Source organism: Dromiciops gliroides, chromosome 3, assembly GCF_019393635.1.
Source record: "Dromiciops gliroides isolate mDroGli1 chromosome 3, mDroGli1.pri, whole genome shotgun sequence".
Lineage (NCBI taxonomy): Eukaryota > Metazoa > Chordata > Mammalia > Microbiotheria > Microbiotheriidae > Dromiciops > Dromiciops gliroides.
This window is the reverse complement of record NC_057863.1, coordinates 360,225,111-360,251,831: the sequence shown is the minus strand read 5'-3', so window position 1 is coordinate 360,251,831 and position 26,721 is coordinate 360,225,111. Positions and strand designations below refer to the sequence as shown.

The 26,721-nt window shown below is 40.3% G+C and overlaps 2 protein-coding genes across 4 annotated transcripts in view; both read left to right on the top strand.

Moving 5' to 3' along the window:
• The window catches only part of KIF5C (kinesin family member 5C), a 238,666-nt gene extending 232,762 nt beyond the window's left edge, over positions 1-5,904 (top strand). Inside the window, exon 26 of the mRNA XM_043991874.1 lies at positions 1,766-5,904. The gene's annotated coding sequence lies outside the window, so the exon portion shown is untranslated. The remainder of the gene's footprint in view (positions 1-1,765) is intronic.
• Positions 5,905-17,584: 11,680 nt separating this feature from the next.
• LYPD6B (LY6/PLAUR domain containing 6B) overlaps positions 17,585-26,721 on the top strand; it is a 244,652-nt gene continuing 235,515 nt past the window's right edge. For all 3 annotated transcript variants that reach the window (XM_043995441.1, XM_043995440.1, XM_043995442.1), the window contains exon 1: positions 17,585-17,683. The gene's annotated coding sequence lies outside the window, so the exon portion shown is untranslated. The remainder of the gene's footprint in view (positions 17,684-26,721) is intronic.

Sequence of the window (26,721 nt, the reverse complement as noted above, 5' to 3'; positions counted from 1 at the left end):
TTGCCCAGGGTCACACAGCTAGTAAGTGTTAAGTGTCTGAGGCCGGATTTGAACTCAGGTACTCCTGACTCCAGGGCCGGTGCTCTATCCACTGCGCCACCTAGCTGCCCCTATGTTCCTTCTTAATGATATTCAATTCCAATTCCAAAAAATAGCTAAAACTTGTTGAATCTTGCAGGTTGGTTTTCTTGGTATGGATAAGGGGAGCAGGAGCCGGGTAGAGAGAGATTCAAATGAAAGGGCCTTCACCGTGAAAATAATGCCTCTTCATGGTCCGCTGAAGTTATTGAAGCAACTTGTATTGGGTTTGTGTGTGTAATACCTGCTGTGTAAACACAGGCTGGTCATGTATCATTGTGTGGGCCTGTAATCCTGAAATTTATGGTATGTTCCCAACACCTCCCCACCCTTAAGCAAGCAGGAAAATTGCTGTATTCAGCCAGTATGACATACAATTGATTCTGTGATAGTTTGATGGGAAGAATGAACTTGTAAGGAAAAGGAAAGTGGGGGCTCAATTCAAAAAGCATTCTTGGGTCTGTTGGGTCTCAGCTCAAAAAGGATGTTACATAATAACTATTACCACTCTTTTCATCTCTTTTGTTTGTTGGTTTGCTATTGTTTCATTGAATTTTGCTTTATAAGAAACAAGTTTCTAGAAAGGTTACTCATTGGCATTGCCTATGAAAAAGACTGGTTTATCTCTGTATTTTGTTTTTGTATCAGGTCTCTGATTCCATCAATAAGAGGATCTCCTGGTGAGGAGTTTCCTCTACCAAGGAAGGTTGTCGACATTTCTGCAACATAGAGTCTTTTAGAGCTGCCAGGGGCACTGGGAAGTTAAATGGTTGTCCAAAGTCACAAAGCCAGTATGTGTCAGGATCTGGACTTGAACCTAGGACTTCCTGATTCAAGGACCAGCTCTCTCTTTCTTTGTTATGCTGCACTATCCATCTTGTTCTGTGCCTGCCTTTTCTTTTTAAAGCAGTGTTCAATTTAGAACTGTTCAATGATCATGTCTTTTGAAAACATTTCAAATCAAACAGCTGTGTGACTGTGACATATTTGTACTATGTGAAAGAAAGAATGTAGCTACCAAATTTGAAAAGCAAATTTTTTTTTTCTTGAGTTGGGAAGCTATGCTTATATGCTTGCTTCCTCATATACATAAATGTTATTAAAATGCTTTCTCTCCCCCCACACCCTATCTACCACCTTGCATTTCTTGATAGTGAGCTTTGTAGTCTTATCAAAGAAATGCATCTAGTTTGCTGGTCTTTGGGGCTACACTGAATTTTCTGGGGTTTTTTGTTTTGTTTTTTTGTTTTTGTTTGTTTGTTTTTGTGGTTCTGAGGCATCTGGGGAGCAAGTGTCCAGTGCAGCTAGGAATTCGTCTGAGTTCTTTCCCCTCCTGGTGGGACCCAATATCTCATATTCTACTTGGGCATCAGAGATGATTGTGTGATTGAGGGCAGCTAGCAACCCTACAATGGCTGTTTTCTTCTAGTACAAGTTGTCAAGGCAATTTATTAAAAAAAGTGGTACCTAAAAGCAAAAGCAAATGAATTAATAGGAAAAATATGTTGACATGGATGGGTTGAGTAGGTCAAGTATTTTTTTTTCTGTCCCACCTGCCTTGGGGGTGGGTGGGTGGAGGTGTTTATACATAAGGAAGTAGAATTCAGGAGATTAAAAGAAAAAGTACAAAAGTCATCTTTCACCATGTTTACTTACTCCTTTTTTCTTTTTTGCTTCTTCCTTGCAGATGTGACTCCACTTAGCATGTCAAAGACTGCATTTATTCACCAATCCCTTTTTTTCTCCTACACAATCTGATCTCCATTTTCTTTTATACACGCTTCCTCCAGCCATCTGCAGTACATCAATTTCAGGTATCTTGAACTGTGTAGAATCTCCACGTGTACAGAAGTGTGTTTGGACTCACCCTTTCCTCAGAAAAATGAACAATGTATTTACCATCTCCACCTAGATGACAGCAGAAGGTTCACCATTTAGAATCTCTACCACTGACTCTTGGCACTGGCTACCTTATTTATGGGCTTCTCCGCTGGCACCAAGCCTTTCGGCAGTACTCTTATGCCTGTAAATCCCACTTCTCTGTATCTGAAGTAACACGGCAATAGCCAAGCGCCAGATAAGGCAGGTGATTGTGTTCCATCATGACTGTCTGGTTTCCTGTATAATAAACATATTACTTTATATTTTTAGGGGATGAAAAATGTGCTGCTATATGGTTTAAAATTTTAATTCTGAACACTTTTCGGAAATGATTTTCCCCAAAGAGGCATTTTTACTATCCTGGTGAAATCTTTGGATCTGTATAATAAACCCTTTAGTATGGTACTTGTTAAAAGATGAAGCCAATTTATTCAAAATCCAGAAAAAAAAGCCATCTGTTAGTAGAGATCTAGATTTTGGTCACACAAATACATCTATGTAAATGAAAGGTCATAGCATTCGTGTCTGATCGCCTTGTAATTGTACCTGAAGTGATTTGCTCTGTAATGGGATGGCCAGCCTCATTCACCTGTCAGTCCATCAAAAGTATTTAAAATGCTACAAAATTTGACCAATAGAAATGGAGAATTTTGTTCCCTGGCCCCTAGCCCTTTCCCCATCATCTGTTCTACTAGGAAGTGGAATGAAAAGATACCTGCTTTCTTTAAGGAAGATTTTGCAAAGATGTTCTTGAAAAAATTCAGGAACATCCCAGCAGTTGGAAAAGGAATATTAAAATTTGAAAATTTGCATACCTGATTGTAAATGTGTAGTTGTGTATAGGGATTCCATTCTAATTCATTTACTCCATGATTTCTTCTTGTTAGTTTTCTTCTTTGGCACCAGATAGAAATGACACCCCCATCACTGTAGGTGACAGTGGTATAAATTGGTATAAATGAGGTTTAGAGAAGGCAAAGTTAGTAAATACTTGATACTGCCTTGGCTTTAACCCATGACTTATCCAAGCAGTCAAAGTTTCATTAACGTATTCTGCTCTTCCCTTTCCCTCCCACTACACACACACACACACACACACACACACACACACACACACACACACACACACACACACGCTATTTTTGCTTGCTGCAGTTTTCTGCAACAAATTTGCTATTTAAACCAACAATTAGTTGCTGCATTTTGTATGTCATCCATTTTGGGACATGTCTGTGCCAGCCAATGATGGTTCAAGAAGGACCTGGAACAAGGTACTAGGCCTATGCTATCAGGCACACACTTTGCAAATCAACCTTGTTATCCCTGGCTATGGCCACCATTAGAATGAAGTTGACACCAATAGTGCTGTTGTGTGTAGGCAGATGATTAGGAACAGCTAAATGTGCCTTTCTGCACATGTCTACCTGTGGGCATATGTATATAACCATCTAAAGAGAAAGCTGAAAGATCATTGATTGGCTTCAAACCTAGTATTTAAAACAAACAACTATTTAGCCTACATCTAACCTGCGTTTTTTTTTTTCTTACAGACTGTCTAGCTTAGTAGCTTTTATAGCAAAACACCCTTGATTTATTTATTGGTTTAATGTTGCACATTTTGATGAGACGAGGGAAATGAGAGGAAAGAGTGAGTGGGAGATAGATAGTTCTGTTATTTATTTAACAAAGTCAATTACTTTGCATTGGTTTATTCCACACCCTCCCCCCCACCCCGCCCCCGTTCTTGTATGTGTTCCTGAAGATACACACTGCCAGAAAAAAGAAACTGTCAGACTGACATTTTTAGTCTACTGAAGTGGTCAGCCTAGGGTAAAATCTGCCACCTTATCAGTTAGTTACATATGGCTGAAATATGTCTTAGCAACAAAGTACCAAGTTGCCTCTGATTTTTTCCCCCCTAAAACGCCAGTCCTAGAGAAGAATGCCAATTAATGTATTGCCATAACATCATTGTATGTTGTATTGTATGTACATCATGATGTATGTTGTATTATTTATAAATAATTTAATTAATTTTGCATTAATTTTGTGTAAATGGGCAGAGGTCAGTAATTTGAGGTTTCAATTATTTATTAGTATATAATTATGAATCAATTTTTAAATTTTGGGGTCTTTTTATTTGAAAAATGCAAGCCTAGGGAAGTGATAAATCTATTTCCATTAAAAAAGTTTCTTTCATTAATGCAAATGGATATAATGGTTGCTTGATATTAAAAGGGGAAACACAAGGTTATTTTATTCACAAGGAAAGTTGGTTTTGACATCTCTTAAAGATAGTTCTGCTAGCTGCTGATCAGCCAGTCAGTTCACCTAGCTTACATCTTTATGGGACCTCCAAACTTACTTTTACATTGTAATGATAAGATAAACTTTGAGTTTCTGAAATGCTTAAAAGCAGTCAATTCAATGACATATTTAAACCTAGGCCTCATCTAAAAAATTTAAATTTATGTAATAACTCACTTGCTCTCTTAGTAGCAAATGCTTTACAAGTTTTGTTTCCTTCTTAATGAAGGAAGCATGTTAGTTTTACATTTCAGAATTTGCTTGAATTTTTAAAAAATGTTTTGCTGCTTTAAATTTGTACAAATGCAAACATCTCTGCTCTTTGGATCTTACAGTTGTATTTTGAGATTTTATACAGTTTTATGCTAATGCGCTTCTCTTTTTTCCTCTGAATAATTTTATATTTCATGCCATTTCTTGAGAGTTCTTTGGTGGTATAAGGGGATAGACAGGTAGTTTAAATAAATGCAATCTCTTTTCAAATGAAAAACTACAGTACAGGATAATTGTTTGCTGAATTAGAAGAGTGTAGTTTTAGACTTCAGGATTTATGGTTGGGGGTGGGGTGGGATCTTGTTAATGCCAAATGTGTTTAGCTGCTCAGTTACCGAAGAATTCTATATAAATGTATTTCTTCAAATTACTATTTATTATTTTAGTTTTGTTGAGTGAAGGAATACTTAGTAGCTTGAAAGAAGCTTTTAATAAGGTAAATATGTACTAAATTGGGTGTGTATGTGAGGGGGATCCACTAGAATTTATGGAAATTTGGGGGAACAAGTGAGGAGAAAAGTCTACCTAGAATAGACTCATGTGGCCACTGGGCTTCCTCTCCTTCAAAAATCTAAAGATCACTGAATGTAATCTCTATTCAAGGATAGGATAAATAAGGATAGTATGGAGATTAGGGTGTAACTCTTTTTTCCTACACGGAAAATGAAAATAAATGAAAACTCAGATTTCCATCTTTGGATTCCATTTGTATGAAGAGAATAGATATTTGAGGGTCTAGGTTCATAGCATATTGGGAAAATATTTCAAAGATGAGGAGGAAAAGGATTACCTTTTATATTCTTAATCTGGGTATTTCAATCATCCTAAAGAGTCTTTTTAATCTCCAATTACTTCATGTAGTGTTAACAGTTTGGATTTTAAAAATGTATTGGATGGGGGCCAGCTAACCATAAAAGGAAGCCACACTCCATGAAGCTTTTCTCTTATTCATGAAAAAATTGTGTATCAATTTTAAATACTTTTCAATGTGGGCAGATATAAGGGGAATGTGGCATTCTGTAGAATTATACATGTCTAGTTTGTAAAGTGTGTAATGTGTACTGCAGATGTGTATTCTCTGGGCTCTATGTATCTGTACAATAGCTTTCATTTTAGGAAAAAACCATGGAAAGACTTTCTTTGGTGGTACAAGGGGGAAATGATCATCTGCATCAAGTAATGATGCTCTAATGTATTAAATTCTAACAGAAGATCAGAAAATAACCCTTCCCTGCCTCATGGATGAGTTTTGTTTATCTTTTAGGTCCTAAGATGCTATTCAAGATGTATGGATACACTGGCAGACTGCATGATGTATAATTTGAAAAATGTTAAAAGTGGAAAATAAAATTGAATTAAACTTTATCTTGTCTGATTCCTACATTCATGTTATCATAGATTAGCTATCACTTAAGATTTTAGTACTAGTGTTGTGCCTTTGTAATAGAAAAAATTATTTTGCTGATATCAAAGGAGCTTATTTTCCTGAAAAGCTAGGACAGTATGACATCACCAGTTTGAAAGAAGCAGATAACAAAGCAAATCACAGAACCAAAAGGAATGACACCCCTCTTTCTGCTTCCCCCCCATGCCTCTAAACTTCATGTGATGCATGGCACTGTAGTATAGCAGAATAACCCTATATGCTCAGTATTCACTTATGTTACTGAAACTAACCCATGGTTTCCTGTTACCTTCAACTCTGAGATCTGCTGGGGCTCTTCTTTAGAAGCAATATACCAATGCTGGAATACCCATAGGGAAAGTGGGACTGGACCAGTCATCAGCAAAGGCAGTTATGAGTGAGGTTTGCATTGACATTAGATAAGTGGCAGCTTTAATTCTAGTATTCATGTCAAGTCTTGCAATTTGTCTTCTATACACCATAAATCATAGAGAAGTAGGATGTATCAGAGTGACACATCAGATTGAAATGTGCTCTACAAAGGCATCCTGAACCATGAGATTCCCATTTCCCTCTGGTACTTTCTTCTTGCTAAGATTTACAAAGAAGACTCTTGAATACAAACAGCATAGACTGGTTTTCCACTTTTTCCTTGTGCTGGAAAGTTTGTAAGCCCAGAACATATCCCTTTACTTACAAGGGGTTCCTGAATTTTTCTTGCTTGTTAGTTTTCTGTTAAGTCTCAGTAACATTTCTTAGTTGTAACTGCTTCCCAAAGTACCACCCTTCCTGTGTCTCAATGATATTTTGACTCTCTGCCACTAAAAGAAATACTCATCATGAAATCTCCATCCTTTAGAATGGATAATTGAGTTGGCAATAGGACGGTAAATAGTATAATCTCCCCCCAAACAGTTAAGGGGTGATCAAGGAGTTGGGCAAGCTAGGTGGCACAGTGGATAGAGTGCTATGACTGGAATCAGGAAGACTCATCTTCCTAAATTCAAATCTGGTCTCAGACACCTACTAGCTGTGTGACCCTGAGCAAGTCACTTAACCCTATTTGCCTTAGTTTCCTTATCTGTAAAATGAGCTGGAGAAGGAAATGGCAAACCATTCTAATATCTCTGCCAAGAAAACTCCAAATGGGGTCACAAAGAGTTGGACACAACTGGAAAGGAATTGAAGGAATCATGGAAGTAGATGTCTGATGGCTAGACTAGTATGAAATGATGTCTTCTCCAATATCAATATCACACAGTGCCTAGGAGTTCATGACTTTTTATTTAATATAACAATTTGAACCGTTCAGTCAGGAAGAAAAATAAAACACAAAAAGCCATCCATAAGTGTAAATATTTCACTTTTTCCTCTTTAGCTACTTTTAAAACTGTTAAAACAAACAAAAAAGATTTTCTAACTTTGTAACACACACATACATGCAAACCCACATGCCTTGCATATTGGAAACAATAATGTTCATTGAGTTGAGTTTTTTCCTATTATTGGAACCAAATTTGTTGCTAGAATTAATTTAGTATAGTTAGGCAATAACCAAGTATAAATGAGATAGGAAAATTTACCTCATTTCAAAAGACCTTGGTTATTAAAAGTGTGATATTGACTGGAAAAAAATCAGGCTTTGCTATAGTCCTGCTCTTCAAGGTACTGATGTCAATACCATTTTAAGACATGGTATGTTTGTCCAGGCTTATTTATGCTCATATGAAGAATAGTAGAGTCAGCTGACATAATGAACTGAAAGTGGGTCTTAGAGTTAAGGCACACACTAGCTGTTTGACCTTGGGCAACAGTGTTCCAGATAATTCTCTTAACACTGAAAGCTACAGAGACATTCCTGATTTGCATTCGTGGAAGGAATTTCCTCACCAGGATTTTTCTACACAGAGAAAATTATAAGTCTGTGTGCCCAAGTGTACCCTTAGATAAGTTGCCTGACCTCTGCACTGACCTTAGTTGCTTATCTGTAAAATGGTGAATTTGGACTAGATGCTCGTCTAAGTATCTTCCAGCTAGCTCTTTGTTCTTATATTAAAAAACCCAGTTGACTTTCCCTCAGAGTTTTTAAAAAAAATACCTGTTTTTTTTCCTTGTGATCATAGGGTCACAGATGAATGATCCATTCTCTGTAGTGATGTAGGGGTCTCAGAGGTCACCTTGTCTATTCCCCTCATTTTATGGATGAAGAATCAATTGGCTAAGAAAAAAAGAAAAACAAAAAGAACCAATTGGCTTCCTTCTTCCTCTGCCAGTTCCATCAGTTTGCCTCCCTGGGGTGAAAATGCCTTAGGAACAGAACTGACTGCCATACAGAAGGTGTGAGAGACCTGGGTTCTAGCTTCTACTCCCATGATTAGCTAAGTATGAGACATGGGAAAAGTTTCTGGAGCTCTCTGAGCAAGAGTCATCAGTTTCATTATAGGGCTAATAACAATAACAGTTGGCCCCCGTCTAACCTCTTAGCTCTGGCATGATGATTAATATGATCTCATAAGAGTGCTTTAGACTTTAGGTAAAATAAACATGCCAGTCATACCACACACAAACACATTCGATTATGAAAAGGGACTCAGAAAGCCAGTGATGAGTTCTACCAGCTCAGCTCATTGGCCTACTTCAGGGATGAATATCTAGAGGATTTCTGGGAAGAGGCATGTCCAATGGAGGAATGATGAATGCTGATTTTATGGATTTCTGAGGCATCAGGATGTCAACTTCCATAGGCAGTATGAACACGTGTCCATGTTCGTCTGTACAGTGGTGACCTGGTAAATGCTTAATGACAAACTCTGGGGGAGAGGGAAGAGAATGTGCCTGTGACACATTTTTAGGACAAGCTTTAATCTTCATTATTAACATTTTTTCTATTACTTTTATAAGTTTAGACAATTAACAAAACAATAAAGCACACTGACTTGTAGGTTTGCTGATTTCCAAACTATTAATGCTTACCCTGAGAATTCTCATGAGTCATTTTGGGCTGGCTCCAGCACATCCCTATCTGTACTGTTCCTTGAGAAGAAGTATCCATGTCCCACCCAACTCACCTCTTAACAGAACCTCCTTGTGGGACTAGCCAAGACACCAGACACAAAGGTTCCTGTTGCAATTTGCTGGATTGGCAACATGGCTGACTCCAAGAAAAATCTTGGAATAGGACTTGTGGTCCGTTAAGAGTACACAGCTTGGTATAGTAGAAAATGTTGGACTTGCCATCAGCACACACTCAGGTTTGAATTCCTGTTTTCTGATCCTTTACTAAAAATCTGGATAATTATTTAAACTCTTTGAGTTTCAGTTCCCTTCTCTGTAAACTTCCTTTTTTACCTTGGTTTTTCTGTTAAAGTTCAATCGTTATGTAGTCTCCCTCCTCCTTCATTGTATATGACTATCATCTTTGGCAGCTAGATGGCGCAGTGGATAGAGCACCAGCATCTTCCTGAGTTTAAATCTGGTCTCAGACACTTATTAGGGGTGTGACCCTGGGCAAGTCACATAATTCTGTTTACCTCAGTTTCCTCATCTGTGAAATGAGCTGGAGAAGGAAATAGCAAACCACTCCAGTATCTTTGCCAGGAAAACCCCAAATGGGGTCAAGAAGAGTAGGACACCACTGAGCTGACAGAATAACAAGCACACCTGTCATTCCTATCTATCTTTCCTATTCCTATATTGGGTTTTTGTGAGAATCAAATGAGGTCATGTAAATAATGAACTTTGCAAAGATGTACTATGTACATGTTCGATTTTTATTGGGTTTTATCCATTAAATCAGCAGACATTTATTAAAATTCCTACTATATCCCAGGCATTCTGCTTAGCCTTGGGGCTATACAAACAAAACAGTCCCTACTCTCAAGAAATTTGTGTTCTATTGGGGGATGAGGATTAGGGAATAACATGTGTCCAGCAGAGTAAATACAAAATGCATACAAAGTAGAAATGAAGTGATCTGGGAGGGGGGCTCATGGTTGGCCTTCTGCAGTAGGGAGCCTTTGAACTTCACAATGAAAGACAAAGGAAATCTTAGAGATAAAGATGAAGATGAAGAGATTTCATTCCACTTAGGGGGATAACCTATGCAAAGGCATGGAGATAAGCCAAAGAGAGTCCAAAGGAGTTCATCCAGGTTAGTGAAGGGCCTTAAGTCTGTGCCATCAGTTGAAGGATCCGTTGAAAGAAATGAGCACATTTAGCATAGGACGATAATAGCTGTCTCCAAGTGTTTGAAAAACTGTTCCGTGGGGGCAGCTAGGTAGCGCTGCAGTGGATAAAGCACCAGCCCTGGATTCAGGAGGATCTGAGTTCAAATCTGGCCTCAGACACTTGACATTTACTAGCTGTGTGACCCTGGCCAAGTCACTTAACCCTCACTGCCCTGCAAAAACTCCCCCCAAAAACAAACAAAAAAAACTACACAAAATACACAAAAAAACCCCCAAAATCTGTTATGTGCATGGAAGGTTAGTTGGCTCAGTTTGTCCCCACAGGGCAGTAAGAGGAGGTTGGACTTGATGTCTGTGATGAGAGCTGTCTCAAAGTCTAATGAGCCCCCTCGAGAGGTGGTGAGTTCCCTTTCACTAGAGATCTTCAAGCAAAGAATGGACAACAACTTGTCTGGTGTGCTGGCATGAGGATTTCTTTCATGTATATCTTAGACCAGGTGGCTGCTGAGGTCCCTTCTAGCTCTCAGATTTTCTGTACGAGGGATGGCAAAAAGTCAAGTCCAGTAGGAATGCAGTGTGATGAGCTATTTGCAAAAGCCAAACAGAGAAGTTTTTGTTTGTTTGTTTGTTTTGTTGTACCCTAGCGGCAAGAGGAGAACATTGGACCTGTTGGGTCTTTAAAAAAAAAATGTTTCATTGGTGTCTTGTCCATTTATCACTCATTTTTCATTCCCATATTCTCTAGCAAGAACCCTCCTTGTGACAAAGACAATTGAGGAAAAAAAAATCCACTACGGAGATGGTATCTGACAATGTATACAATACTTTGGGTTATTATTCTCCCATCTCTCTGATGAAAGGGAAGGGATATTTCGTTATTTCTTTTCAAGAATTTTTTCATTGGTTTTTCTGTTTTTTAAAGTTCAACCATTAAGTAGTCATCTCCCACCCCCACCCCAACTTCCTTCATTGCAGGTATTATTCTCTTTGGTAGCTAGATGGCAGAGTGAATAGAGCACCAACATCTTCCTGAGTTCAAATCTGGTCTCAGACACTTACTAGCTGTGTGACCCTGGGCAAGTCACTTAATCCTGTTTGCCTTAGTTACCTCATCTATGAAATGAGCTGGAGAAGGAAATGGCAAACCATTCTAGTACCTTTTCTAAGAAAATCTCAAATGGGACCATGAAGTGTCAGACATGACTGAACAACATTCTCTTGATTTTGCTTATTTTGCTCTATCATTTTATATAGGTTTTCCTACATTTCTCTGAAAAGAATAACAATAATAATTACTCCTTTTGGGGTATTGATGATCAACACTCTGCTGGCACTCCTTGAGCAAGGGATGAGTAAAATGGACTAGGGTACTGGACTAGTCTAAAATGTATTATTTTTTAATTTTAAAAATTATTTGCTTATTTTTATTTATTTATTTGTACTTATTTTTAATAATTGTTTTGCAATAAATTACTGATTAAATTGTGGATTCTGAATATGACCACACCCTTAGGATCACAGTAGCAGTAAGGATTTAAAACTAATTTCCATGCCTTGCCCATAATAGCCCTTTATGCTAGCTAAAGGGTTGCATTCAGCTTCTGGTGAGCTTTCAAAGTCTTGAGACTGTTTCACTATTCAGTTCAGTCATTTTCCCATATATGAAGTCAGAAGCCTAATAATCACAATTAATGCTGAGCAACTAAATCCTAAAAGAAGTAATGTAGCTGTTTAACAAGTTCCCAAAACTAGAGCAGGGAATCATTTATACAAAAGAATAGTGCTTTGGATAGCATTTGAAAGCAAAATATACTCCCTTTTCAACAAAGAGCAAGAAGAGCTTAAAAAACAAAACAAAAACCCCCCCAAAAAACTTGATAAGTTCGCCTTTTAGTTTTAAGAACAGCTAGAAAGCACACACAATCAACTCTGTCCAAGTGGGAGTTGCCTTTAGTACCTGATGTTCCTTCTTTGCCAAATGTTAGGTTTCTGGGATCTTCTTGGAGCAAAATACATAGCAGTCTAGTAAATGTAAAAGCTCTTCACCAAAGATTTATTTTAATGAAAACTTTAAAAAATAGCAATCTGGGGCAGCTAGGTGGCACAGTGGATAAAGCACTGGCCCTGGATTCAGGAGGACCTGAATTCAAAACCAACCTCAGACACTTGATACTTACTAGCTGTGTGACCCTAGTCAAGTCACTTAACCCTCATGTCTCATGGCCACCCCCCACCCCAACCCAAATAGCAGTCTACTATTCTTGGAAATTTGGCTTTTTGGATTTTTTGTCAAGCATCCAGAATATAGAATCAGATGATTAAAACTGGAAGAGGAACATCTAAGGATCATCTAGTGCAGTCCCCTTCCTTTTTACAAAGTAGGAAACTGAGACCTGAAGAAAGAAGTCATTTGTCCAAAGTTACAGAGTCAAAAAGTTGGCAGCACTGTTTCTATGATTCATATTTAGTATACTTTGCATCCTTACTGGAATTCAAAGAGCAAATCTTGTTAGATCACAAATATTATTATCATAATCACTCTTTAACAAAAGATCTCCAAATGCTCACAGACCACCCATTTATTTCTAAAAATGTTTGACACAAAATCCTGGTACAACAAAAAAAGGTACCATTCCTTGGAGTTTGTTGTGAAGAGGTTTGGCTCATGAAGAGGGAAAACAGTAAATGAAACCTCAAAATTATTGAAATACCTTGTTGTAAATTGTACACAAGCAGAGAATGATTAATATTTTCTTAAAAATAATTTTAAAAAATAAAAATAAAAATCCTTTAATTCTCTGCTACCTTTAAGTAAGAGTACTAAGGTTCTATCATCTTATTAGTTAATTAATAAGCAATTAATTCTACTATGTGCTAGTAACTGGGGGCTACAAAGACAAAATCTAAATGGTTCCTACTCTCTCTTGTGATGGGTGTATATAAGTGATGTGTGTATAAGGGTGAACATATGTAGGTATAGATGAAATAAATATAAAGTTAACATTAGGGAAGAAGATGGTGGGTAGAGCATAGGCTTTATACATCAAGTAGTGCTTGAGCTGACTCTTGAAGTAAACTAAGATAATTCTAAGAAGTGGAGATGAAGAGAGAGAGAGCTCATTCCAAACATGAGGGATAGCCAGTCAGTTAATAAACATTAATATAAATATGCTGAGTATGTGTCAGGCATTGTGCTAAGTATCCGGGATACAAAGAAAAGAAAAACCCAACCCCAGTTTTCAAGGAGCTTACAGTCCATTAGGGGAGACAACATGCAAACAATTATTTATGGACAAGCTATATCCTGGATAAATTAGAAATAATCAACAGAAGGAAGGCACTAGAATTAAGGGAGATCAGGAATGACTTTCTGTAGAGGTGGCATTTTTTTTGTCAGAGTAAGGAGCAGAGAAATGAAGATGGGCTGTCATATGAAAGGAATAATAATGTAGGCCAATGTGTCTGGACCTTAGAGTGTGTGAAGGTGATAAAGTACAAAAAGGCTGGAAAGGCAGCATCAGGGCAGCTTGTGAAGACCTTTAACTATCAAAGAGAAGAGTTTAGATTTAATCTTGGAGGTAATATGGAATCACTGGAGCTTAATACATAATAGGTATTGACATGGTCAGACCTCCGCTTTAGGAAAATCACTTTTGCAGCTGTCTGAAAAATGGGTTGAAACAAGGAAAGGCATATAAACCTCTGTCTACTGATTCTCATTTCTTTTTTGGTGAGGCAATTGGGGTTCAGTGACTTGCCGAGGGTCACACAGCTAGTAAGTGTTAAGTGTCTGAGGCCAGATTTGAACTCAGGTCCTCCTGAATCCAGGGCCGGTGCTCTATCCACTGCACCACCTAGCTGCCCCCTCTAATTTATTTTTGCTATGTAATGGGTCCACTTCCTTTTCTCGTCATTTGTCTCTATGATGAGATCCTTGATACTGCTTTTCCTGTGCAATTCTTCAATGATAATAGCTTACATCCTACTCACATTCACCGTTAGTTTTGCCATTGCCTTTTGGATGACCTGTAGTTTGAATTCTTCAAAGATTAAGATAATATTCTTTGATTAGAAGCCATACAGTTGAGGGCAGCTAGGTGGTGTAGTGGCTAAAGCACCAGCCCTGGATTCAGGAGGACTTGAGTTCAAATCTGGCCTCATTCACTTGACACTTACGTGACCCTGGACAAGTCACTTAAACCTCATTGCCCCCTTCCCCCCCCCCAAAGAAGCCATACAGTATTATTGGGAGAAAATTGTGGTTAAAAATATGCAGACCAATTTTAATATTAGCCTAAGCAAAACACAGGAAGATAGATGTTTCCTCAAAATAAATCAATGTAATCAGGTACACGTGATTTTGGGCGGGGGGGGGGGGGGGCAATACACAGGACTACTCCCATCCAATTGAGAGTAATAAAGGCACATATAGGGAAGAATTGAATTAAAGGTGTCAAAACAAGTTTTTTTTTTTTTTAAGCTTTACAGGAAGAAGACTAAGGCTGGTAATGAATAAAGCAGTTTCCCAGAATTAACGCATTTACAAAATATCCTAGGGAAGCAGATCATTGTTTTCTTTCAAGCCCTCCTTCCCACTGCCAGCCTGAGCTTGTGTTCATAAACTGACATAGTATCTACTTGAAGAAAGAATCAGATATGGGAGGAAAGACCTAGATTCCAGATCCTCTCTTGCTGGGGAAAATGTAAAGTGAAGGAACATGCCCAACCAAGATCATTTAGCAAGTCACAGAAAAAGCTAGGAGGAGAACTTGTACAATCCTGACTGATCCTCAGTCCTGTTTGGGTGGCATTCACACTTAGGAGGCACCTCCACTACTGCCAAGATCATGGGAAACAGAAAGATTGCCCCAGCACAAGCAGCCACAGGAGTTTAAGTAACAGAAAACAACAAATACTAGGGATGTGCTGATTCACTGGGAGTGATCGCCTTTCTCTTAGAAGTCTGCTATCTCTACTTCTTCCCTCTCTAGTACAGTAATATTGCAGGACAACTCCTTCCTCAGCACCAGAGCTCTCTTTCCCATTCACTAGCAAGACCTGTCCAATGAAACAGCCAATAAAGGGCAAACTAGGTGATTTGGGGCTAGTCCAATCTCATTTAGCCACATAACCCTTATGGAGGACACACTTTATACAAAAATTTTGTCCTAGGGAGGCAAGGGGTATTCATAGGATTGTGAAAAGAGCAGAGCGTCAAGAGAATTTACTCTTACTTAGTTCTATGATCTTGAACCAGTCCCTTAATTTCTTTGTTGTTGTTGTTGTTCAGTCATTTTAGTCATGACCTACTCTCTGTAACCCCATTTGGGGTTTTCTTGGCAGAGATACTGGAAGGATTTGACATATGCTGCTCCAGCTCATTTTACAGATGAGGAAACTGAGGCAAACAGCAGTGTTAAGTGACTTGCCCAGGTTAAGCACAACTAGTAAGTGTCTGAGGCCAGATTTGAATTTAGGAAGATGAGTCAGGAAGATGACCCAGCAGCACTCTATCTGCTGCATCACCTAGCTATCCTTTAATTTCTTTGTGCTTTGTTGATTAATCTATACAATGGCAGTAGAATTATTTAATGTTAAAGTATTGTTTTTGTTTTTTGGAGGACAACGAGGGTTAAGTGACTTGCCCAGGGTCACATAGCTAGTAAGTATCAAGTGTCTGAGACCAAATTTGAACTCAGGTCCTCCTGAATCCAGGGTCAGTGCTTTATTCACTGTGCCACCTAGCTACCCCCTAATGTTAAAGTTAAAATGTTACTTAGTTTAAAAATACTTTCCGGTCTTAAAAGTTTCTCATGAGGACTGACTGAACTGTTTGTGAAAGTGCACTGAAAAATTAAATACGTTATTTGAATGTAAGGTATTATTTTGATGACATAGCAGAGTAGTCTGACCGTATTGATAGATAGCCTAGTATATTGTGGGAGGGTGAGGAATACTAAGGAAAGATAACATTTGGTGCTTGCCCTTCTTGTTCAGTTGTGTCTGATGCTTTGAGACCCCATACAGAGCTTTCTTGGCAAAGATATTGGAGTGCTTTGCCATTTCCTTCTCCAGTTCATTTTACTTAGGAAGCTAAAGCAAACAGGGTTAAGTGACTTGCCCAGAGTCACACTGGTTCTGGCTCCATGCCCACCACTACCCACTGAGCCACTCATGTGCTTTAAATCTAGGTGTTTGAGTTAAGGGTTGGTCACTTTAGTAAATGCCACGGGATTGGTGGAAGGAGCTGTGGTCTAAAATGAATGGGGAGTAAGCAAACCTAGATTATGTTTCTGGCCCCAGAATCAACTAGTTGTGCCATGCTGGGCAAGCTGCTTCATCTCTTAGTTGATAGTTTCCTTTTCTACAAAATGAGGAGGCGAGACTAGTTTAGGATGACAATAATTCCCATAACTTGCTTTAAACACACACACACACACACACAATTAGCCTATGATTTCATTGGTAAAAGGAGCTCTGAGAAAATTTCCTCTACCAATTCAGTCATCTGCTCTGCAATTTATAATATTAAAGAGTTGCCTGGGACAAGAGAGGGTAAGGAACTTGACCTAGTATATGTATATGTCAGAGGAAGATTCCGAATTCGGGTCTTTCTGATTCCTGGGCCAGCTCTATGCATCACAGCAGGTTGCTTTGAAACTTATATTTATGTATTACATTTATATGATGCTTTAAAATTTACAAAGCACTGTATATATCATGTATTACCTCGTTATTTGAGTGTTGTCTTCCCCTTAGAATATGACCTCCTTGAAGGCTAGGGTCCTATTTCTCCCTCTTTATTTCCTCACTTTAACCCATAATTCTGGCATATATTAAGCGATTAATAAATGGTTGTTGCGTAGCTGACTGTTATCTCAATTACTCCTTACAAGAATCCTGTGAGATCGATAATGTAAGTATTGATGTCCCCACTTCACAGATGGAGAAAGTGAGACAGTTAAATGACTTGATCAAAACTACAGACCCAGAGCTGAGCACTGCGTGAAAGCCGGATTCGGGCCTCTGGGACCCAACATATCCACCTCTCACATTCTAAGATTCTGTTCTTCTAAAGGCCCAGACAAGCACCAGACTGCGGCGGGGGTGGGGGGTAGGGCGGTTATTAGCCTATTGCTCCCCGAATGCCTACCGAAATGAAAAATCTCAAGACTCAAAATGAAGACCTTCCCACCCGCTGTACAAAGCCCACAGTGTCTCCGCCCCACTTCCCCTTCGCCAAACGGGAGCTCAAAGTTAGGAGCCAAGGCAGATAGATTCCCTTAGGGGAAGTTTGGGGTTTACCTGCCTCCTCCCTCCCCTCGCCTTCTCGTCTCCTCCCTTACCTTCCCTGGGCTCCTGGCCCAGCCCGCCCCAGGTGATGCAGGGTGCCCCCCAGCCCCGCCCCGCCTTGCCCTTCCCCTGCCCGGCCCGCCCCACTCTGCGCTCTGCAGCCCAGACCGCGTCCTGTCCCCGAGGCGCGCTGGGGAGCCCTGAGAGCTGGCGGAGAACGTCCGGGAGGGGGACCCGGGAGCCACTGCGCCGGGCGCAGGTGAGCGACGCGGGGAGCTAAGGGGGGGGGGTTGGGCAAAGGGAAATGGGGTCGGGGAGTGAGGAAAAGCCCCCCGCCTTGCAAGGAAGATTCCCCCAAACCTCTCGGTCAGTGTCGGGTTCACTTTCCTTCTGCCGGGGCTGCCGCCGGCTCCGGCTCCGGGCCAGACTTCTCCACCCGCGCCCTTCCAGCTCTGGCTCAATCCCTGACCTGCCCCGTCTGAAGCAGAAGAGACCAGGCTGGAAAGGGGTGTGTGTGTGTGGGTGGTGGTGGTGGTGGTGGTACTGGGGTTCGCGGCGGCCGGGAGCCCGCTGGCTGAAGGCAGGAAAGGACTTTGGACCGAAAGGCCCCGGGTTGGTGCGCGTGGTGTCGGGGCCGAGGCGGCCGGGGCTGGGTCTGCACAGCTGTGGTAGGGGCGGGGGGGGGGGGGGCACAGCTGGAGAGAGCTGAGGCAGCTTTCGCTCGTCCCGGCAGGCTATGAATGGCTGAATGGGCTTGGTATGCACAAGTGGAGCGGAATCGAACTTTTGGAAAGGGATGGGCACCCTGGGGGTGGGAAGAGGCATTCATAGACTTCGCAGCATCTGGAGGGGTGGAGGGGTGAGGGGAGAGGGTACAGTAAGTTGCAGTGAGAGTTTCTGGAGCTCTTGTAGTGCAGGTAGTGAAATGTAAATTTAACTCTCCATGGGTTTGGTGGGTCATTTACTCGCTTTTTTGTCATGTTGTTGTACATGGAGATGGTGGTGGAGAAACTGATTCCTTTTAAAAATTTTAAAAATTAAATATCCATTTGTGTGCCCCCCCCCAGGGCAAAGAGGGTTAAGTGACTTGTCCAGGGTCACACAGCTAGTAAGTGTCTGAGGCCAAATTTGAACTCAGGTCCTCCTGAATCCAGGGATGGTGCTTTATCCACTGCTCCACCTAGCTGCCCCGTCCATTTGTATTTTAATATCCAGAGGCCACTGAGATTATCGGAAATCTTAGCGGGAAAAGAACAACAGTTTTGGAGGGATCCCAGATTTCAAATCCTGACTCTACCATTCAGTAATGACCTGGATAACCTTGGGCAAATCAGTTAACCTCTCTGAGCCTCAGTTTCCTCATCTGTAAAATGAGGAAGTTGGATGAAATTATTTCCAATTCAACAAGTCTTTATTGAGTATTATGCTTCCTTCTCTCCTAGGCCCAGGCCCTTGGGATAGAAAGATAAACTCTAAATCAAAGGTCCTTTGATCCTAAATTCTTTGCCTGAAAATTAAAGGGTTTTTTGCAGCCTTGAGATATTCTGGGAGGACCATATTCATCAGTGATCCTTCTTGACAATTTTGCCATCTCCACCTTGGCAATCCCCACTTTACTCAGGAAGGAAAAATCTGGGTGGTTTGGTAGATGGTGCAATTTGCAACTACTTTGGGAGAGTAGATTTTTTGAGGGCAGGGGTGGGTTTGAAGCCACTCAGTAATGCTCTGAAGAGTATGAATCCAGATGAAGGAAGTAAATCTTGAAGTGGTCACTTTTCCCCAAAGTTCTTGACAACTACATTGTGACTCATAAGGAACACCAGGTCTGATCGCAGATAGTCTGTTTCTTAGACAAATGGCCTTTCCCCCATCTCTTTCTTTCTTTGACAATATTATGCAAAACAAAGAGGAGTCTGATACCAAGTTGCTGTTTGAAGGGATTCTATATCTGAGTCATAATATAAGGATAGAGACTGGATCTGTGATTTTGTTGGGAAAGTGATCTCCTCTGCTATTGCAAGTTGGTATCTTCTTGCAATTTGTAGTCTTAGAGCAGTTCTTAACTTGGTGTCTGTGAGCTTGTTTTGAAAAAAAACCTAATAACAGTATTTCAATATAATTGGTTTTCTTTGTAATCCTATGTATTTTTCTTTTTTCCTTTCTTTTTTTTCCTTTCTTTTTTTTGTTTTTGTTTTTGTGGGGCAATGGGGGTTAAGTGACTTGCCCAGGGACCCAACTAGTAAGTATCAAGTATCTGAAACCGGATTTGAACTCACGTCCTCCTGAATCCAGGGCCAGTGCTTTATCCCCTGTGCCACCCAGCTGCCCCCTGTAATCCTATGTATTTTATGAATTTAAATACATTATTCTGAGAAGGGGGTCAGTTAGATGTATCAGGTTGCCATACAAAAAGAATTAAGAATCCTTAGAGAGTTGCCTAAAAGACTTCAAGGTTAAGCGACTTGCCCAGAGTCACACAGCCAGGCTGTGTGAGAGGTAGGATTTGAATCCAGATCTTCCTGACCTCAGGGCCAGAACTCTAACCACTACTTCTTTACTACTAGTGTCTCTCATCAGTTTATTAACAACTGTTTATTTAAGGCTTATTATGTCCTGTCTCTGCCAACACTAACACCCTCACCTGATGCTTCCTTGTGGCATGGAGATTACTGACCTTGAATTTGCTGTTGTCAGCAGAACACAAGCTCTGGCTGGCCTTAGCAAGCTGGAAAGACTTTGAGCATGGGCCCAGGGATAGACTGTGGATCTCTCATCTGAGGATTGGGCCAGCTAGGTTTGGAGTGACTCATCACCCGAAGGTTAGCCATAGGGCACAGTTGCCAGAGCAACTTGTAAAGACTGGCTTCCAAGACAGAGGGTGAGAGGGTGCCCATTCTCACAATACTTTGAGTTGGAGAAGGGAGTACTCTATTGTACTTGGTTCTATGCCAGGGAATGGGGGAGGGCTAGTAAACTAGATTATATTTCAAGATCATGTTCCTTTTATTTTTCAAATTCTTAATTTTTCTTACCTGACAAGTAGGTCTGAGAACAGAAGGGTTAAATTACTTCAATTTAACCTGGATTTATTAAGCATTTACTATTTGCCAGGAATTTCATTAGGTTCTGGGTGATACAAAGGCAAAAACGAAGTCATTCCTGCCCTCAGAGAGCTGATATTCTACTGGGAGTATGGGGGAAATGTGCGAAAAAGTAAATACTATATACACATATATACATTCTCTCTCTCTCTGTAAATTAAAAACAAAGTAATTTCTGTAGGAGGTAGGTGGGAAGACTTACCAACTGAGGGGAATTGCCTGAGCTCTGGATTTGATTATCTCTCTTCAGATAATTCTCAGATCACTTTATCTGTCCCTAACTTCTTGACTTCCAATCCCAAATCTCCAGCTGCCTCTTGGCCATCTCAGACTGGGTATCCTGCAGACATCTTACACTCAACATGTCCAAAACTAAACTCTCCTCCAAGACTTTCCCCCTTACTGTTGAAGATATCATCATCTCGCTTTACCCAGGCTTGCAACATAGGTGTCATCTTTAATTCCTCCCCCCCCCCCTCCAACCCTCCCCTTCCAAATGTAATCAGTTGACAAGTCCTATTGATTCTAGGTGGTGAAGTGGGTAGAGTACTGGGCTTGGAGTGAGGAAGACTCCTCTTCTTAAGTTCAAAGCTGGCCTCAGGTACTTATTAACTGTGTGACTAATTGTGTGACCTTGGGCAAGTCACTTAACCCGGTTTTCCTCAGTTTCCTCATCAGTTAAATGAGCTGGAGAAGGAAATAGCAAACCACTCTAGTATCTTTGCCAAGACACCCCAGACAGGGTCAGGAGGAGTTGGAGACAACTGAACAATAAAAGCAACAATTGATTTTTACTTGCTGGACAGCTTTTCTCCTCTGACACTTCCACCACCCTGGTGCAGGACCTTATCACCTCACACCTGGACTATTGCAGTATCCTTCTGGTTGGTCTCAGTGCCTCAAGTCTTGCTCTATTCCAAGTCCATCCTCCATTCAGTTGTCAAGTTGATTTCCCTAAAGTCCAGATCTAACCATTAATCTTCCCTACCCCCCATTTCAGTCAACTCAAGTAGCTCCCTATTACATTCAAATCTTATATAAAATCCTCTTTAGCTTTTAGAAACCTTCATAATGTGACTCTTTTCTCCCTTTTCAGTCTTTTGTATACCTCATTCTCGTCTATGTACCTTTTGACCCAGGGACACTGGCTTTTTTGCTGTTCTTCAAACACAAGAATGACACTCTACATCTGGACTCCAGCAGTTCATAGTCATTTGCATGTTGTCTCCCATATTACACTGTAAGCTTCTTGTTTCTTGTCTTCCTTTTCATCCACAACATTTGGCACAGTGCAGGTGCTAAATAAATACTAGTTGGTTGACTGATAGATTGAAGGTGAGAAAGGAGTGTATAATCCACGCACTGGGATTGGGAAATAGACTGTTCAATATAGAGAGATGGGAGATGGAATGTCCTTTGTGAGGAACAGCAAAATTTTTTTAAAAAGCCAATTCAGTGGGATTGTGGAGTCTAGGATAATGTTCGGGACTTGGACACTGGTAGATCTGGGCATGAATCTCACCTCTGGTACATGGAACATGTCCTCTTATGGGGCTGTTGTGAGGTTCAAAAGAGACTGTTGTTGTTCAGTTGGGTCCAACACTTTATGACCCTATTTGGGGTTTTCTTGGCCAAGATACTGGAATGGTTTGTCATTGACTTCTCCAGTGGATTAAGGCAAACAGAGGTTAAATGACTTGCTCAGGGTCACACAGCTAGTAAGTATTTGAGACTGAATTTGAACTCAGGTCTTCCTTATTCCAGGCCAAGGACTCTCTTCACTGAACCATCTAGCTGCCTCAAAAGTGATAGATGTTCAAAAACAATGCCACTAAACAGGGCATGTGTTTTGATAAATTTATTTGGAGCAGATCATCTAGAGGGGTTTTCAGTTGCATGTTTGATTTCTGTCTGTTTTCCAAGTTAACCTGAACCATGTGAGATGAGCAATGGTCTTTTAACCTATTTCTCTGGAAGGTGGAGGGTAGATGGTGCGTACAGTCCCATCTCTTCACTGGGTTTGTGTTTGATCTTATAGAATTGCTCTCCCTTCCAGGAGGAGGTTAAAAAATTCTATTTGACTGTACTTGGATGTACTTCTGTGTCCTGCATTTTTGTGAAGTCCCTGACACATTGAACTGTCATAGCAATGATCAATGGCTTAGAACAATTTCTGAATACTTTGTGAAGGGGATGTGTATATGGCTGGAGAGGTAGGTTGGTATCAGCTTATCAAGGGCTTTTAATGCCAAACACAGGATTTTGTGTTTGATCCTGGAGACCATTGGGCATCTTGGAGCTTTTTGGAACATGGTAGGGGTAACATGGTAAGGTTTGTGTTTTAGGAATATCCCTTTTGCAGCTGGATGGTGGATGGATTAGAGGAGGAAGAGATTGGAGAGAGGCAGGGGGACTAAGTATATATCTATTGTTATTGTCTTTGTAAGAGGTGAAGACATGAACTAGGTTGGTAGCTCTGTGAGTGGAGAAGCAGGAGCAGACATAAGAAATATCATGGAGGATGAATAAGCAGGATATGGCAAGCGATTGGATATGGGGCTAGGGAATGGTGAAGAGTCTAGTCTAGGATAACACTCTGGTTTCAAACCTGGGTGGTAGGAGGAATGGCTGTGTTCTTAAAATAAATAGGGAACTTCCAATTAAGGTGATGGGTCCACAAAGCATTCACTGCACTGGAATGGAAATCAAGAGAACTGATTCCTAGTCCTGGTTTCATACCGATTGTTTCTGTTCAACTTAGTGCTGATAGCAAATATTTGCAAGTTCCTTCTGTGTAAAAGGCTTGTTGTTTCTCCCTTGTGCTTAAAGAAGACCAAAATGACATCACAATGTTAGGATCAATGTACAGTATGACCAGCACTGAAGATACAGATGGATAAACTGTTTTTTGTTTTGGTTTGGTTTTGTTTTGTTTTTAGTGAGGCAATTGGGGTTAAGTGATTTGCCCAAGGTCACACAGCTAGTAAGTGTCAAGTGTCTGAGGTCAGATTTGAACTCAGGTCCTCCTGACTCCAGGGCTGGTGCTCCATCCACTGTGCCACCTAGCTGCCCCTATGTCTCTTATAGTCTTAAAGAATTGCCTAGAAGGGGCTCTTTGTGCTAGTTAATTATATCTAGAAGTTTGGTTAGAGGTGGAAAATAATGCTCTAAGAGAATAGTAGGAGATTCAGAAGAAAGAAACAGAGAAGTAGAATAACTTTTGAACTTACGTGCTAAATTCATCATATGCTTAAGAAAAGCACTGGATATAATGAAGAGTTGCAGTTTCACATATAATCTCCTCTTTGCTGTTCTTCTTAGGACACAAAAATGCTAATTATAGGGGGTCCTAAACTTTGAGGGGAGTTTAATAGTGTCAAATGGCACTAAGATTCGGCAAACTCCATATTTACTGGTGTTTGTCAAGTTCAGACTAAGAAAAATTTGAAAAAGAGAAAACAATGTCAGAAACTATGATGATGTCTGCTTCTCCAGGAAGTCAGGGAAAGACTGGCTTTCAAATGAGTTCAAGTTCTTGTTTTAGCCATTCCCAATCAATGAATATTTATGTGATCATTTCTTTGCTAACACAGAAAGTGCTACTATATTTTGGTGCATATGGGACCTTTTCCTTTTTAAAAAAAAATCTCTCTTTCTCCTTCTCTCTCTCTCTCTCTCTCTCTCTCTCTCTCTCTCTCTCTCTCTCTCTCTCTCTCTCTCTCTCCCTCTCCCCCTCCCTCCCTCTCTCTCTCTCTCTCTCTCTCTCTGTCTCTCTCTCTCTCTCTCTCTCTCTCTCTCTCTGTCTTTCTTTCCAGGTTTCATTCCTATGCCTAGTGAGATCTGAGTCAAAGAGTATGCACATTTTAGTCACTTTTGCTACAATTCCAAATTGCTTCCTAGAACAGTTTTTTTTTATCAATTCGTGTCTCCCTTAAGAATATGTTAATTTGCCTACCTGACAGTACAGGAAAAGGAACAGGCTTCTCTTTTGTATTTGTCCTCACTTTCCTATCTGTGATTTTTATCTTTTGCATTTGTTCTTTTATTTTTAATGTCCTCTCCACAAGCTCCACATGTAGACAAGATAAGATCACTAATGACTGTGTTTGACCATCTGAGAATTTTTAAAATATTCTCTGAATTCAACCTAGAATTCTTTAGCTGCAAGTCATCATCTCTATCACCAGGAATACCTTGGATTCCTGAGATCCAACAGGGGAACTTTATGTTGAGGAGAGGAGATATAGAAAAGAGAAGTTATCTCAATTGCCACTGCAGGATCTGGAACTATCTCCTTTTTCTGCCTGTTGAGCATTTGAGGGATACTGAGAATAGCCACTATGAGGCAGCCTCATATACTGAGAATAACATCGAAATTACATTCAGAGACATGCTCAAAGTCCCAGCTCTTCCACTTAACTAAATTTGGGCAATTTATTCCACCTTCTGGACCTCAGTTTCTTCATCTGTAAATGTAGATTAAAATATATGGCATATCTTGGAATAGATGACCTCTAAAAACAGTTTTAAATCCAAAACAACTTTTCCTTATGTCTTTCCTTCCAGTGGGTTTTAAAGAAGAGGTTCTCTGTATGATATGTTGATCACAGGTAATCCAGGGGACAGGTATTTAGGATAATAAAACAATGACTTAATTAAATTATAAGGAGAATTCTAATCCCAACTACAGGTATAGGAAGAAGAAAGGTCAAAAACAAAAGAAGGAATGACATGAGGGAGAAATGGATAAGGGAATCTCAAATCGTTTATATTTTATTTTGAAATAGACAGTATTCATTAAAAAACTTTAAGCTTTTCTGGCTTGAAAATTGCATCTTCTTTTATTAAAATGCATTTTTCCTTACATTTTATGCAGTTAAAATTTCAGGCTTCTGTATTAAGGGATTATTTTAGGACAAGAAATAAAAATGTGCAGATGAAATATTTGGGGAAATTTGAGTCTCTCTCTCTCTCTCTCTCTCTCTCTCTCTCTCTCTCTCCCCCTCTTTCCCTCTCTCCCCCCTCTCCTCTCCTTTTCCTCTCTCTCTCTGTCTTTGTGTTTTTGTTTATCTCTCCCCCCACTCCCAGCTTCTATCTCTCTGTTTCTATCTCTCTGACTGTCACTGCTGTCTGCCTGTCTCTGTCTTTCTCTCTGTATTTCATTCCTAGCAAGGTTCAATAAGTTTACTATCAAGGAGAAAGACAGACCCAGAACTTTGTTAGTGGCCTGTATATTATTCAAGGGAGAAAGGGAAAGATTCCTAAGAAAGGAATAGATCAGTGATAACTTGACACAGAGTAGAAAAGGCTGATTTAACAAGAGCAAGCAAAGCTCTCCCAAGAGAGGCTGAACTCTCAGAATTCAGCCACCAGTTGACAGGCAGTTATTATTACCTTAACCTCAGTGACACCCTATTAAGGGTTCAGTACTCAAGCAGATCCAGGCGACTGTCAGCAAGCACATATTCAGTAGCCAGGTATCCCCTGCCAAAAAGGGGGAATGAACAGGAATTACAAGAGAGAGAGAGAGAGAGAGAGAGAGAGAGAGAGAGAGAGAGAGAGAGAGAGTGTGTGTGTGTGTGTGTGTGTGTGTGTGTGTGTGTTGGGACAGTCTTGGTAAAAGTGCTCCTCCCTGAGGGAAGGAGGATGCTGCCTCTAAGAGCCTTCTTCCACCCCCTTTCTAAAGTGAGCCAGAAAGGACTACTCAGAGGTTGAAGGTGGTATGTACCCTTTGCTTCTGATGTTCAATTAGTTGCTGAATTTGCTACCACAGAAAAGGAATCAGTTAAGAGGTGGCTATATGAAAATCATAAGATCACAGATTTAGAATTGGGAGCAACCTTAGAGTACAGGTAGTTCAACTCCTTCCTTTTATAGATAGAGAACTCAGTCTCAGAGATGTTAAGCAGTTTGCCCAAGGTTACACAGGAGGTACTTAAAATCAGTCTGAATTTGAACCCAGTCCTTCTGATTCCAATTACAATGATCTTCCCATTGTACAAATGAATCCCTGAACCTTTGAAAGTCTTTCTTAACTGACATATCCATTATTGTTACCTAGTTAAGATACTTCCAGACAGCTAGGTGACACAATGGATAAAGCCCCAGGCCTGGAGTCAGGAAGACTCATCTTCTTGAGTTCAAATCTGGTCTCAGACACTTAGTAGCTGTGTGACCCTGGGCAAGTCACCTAACC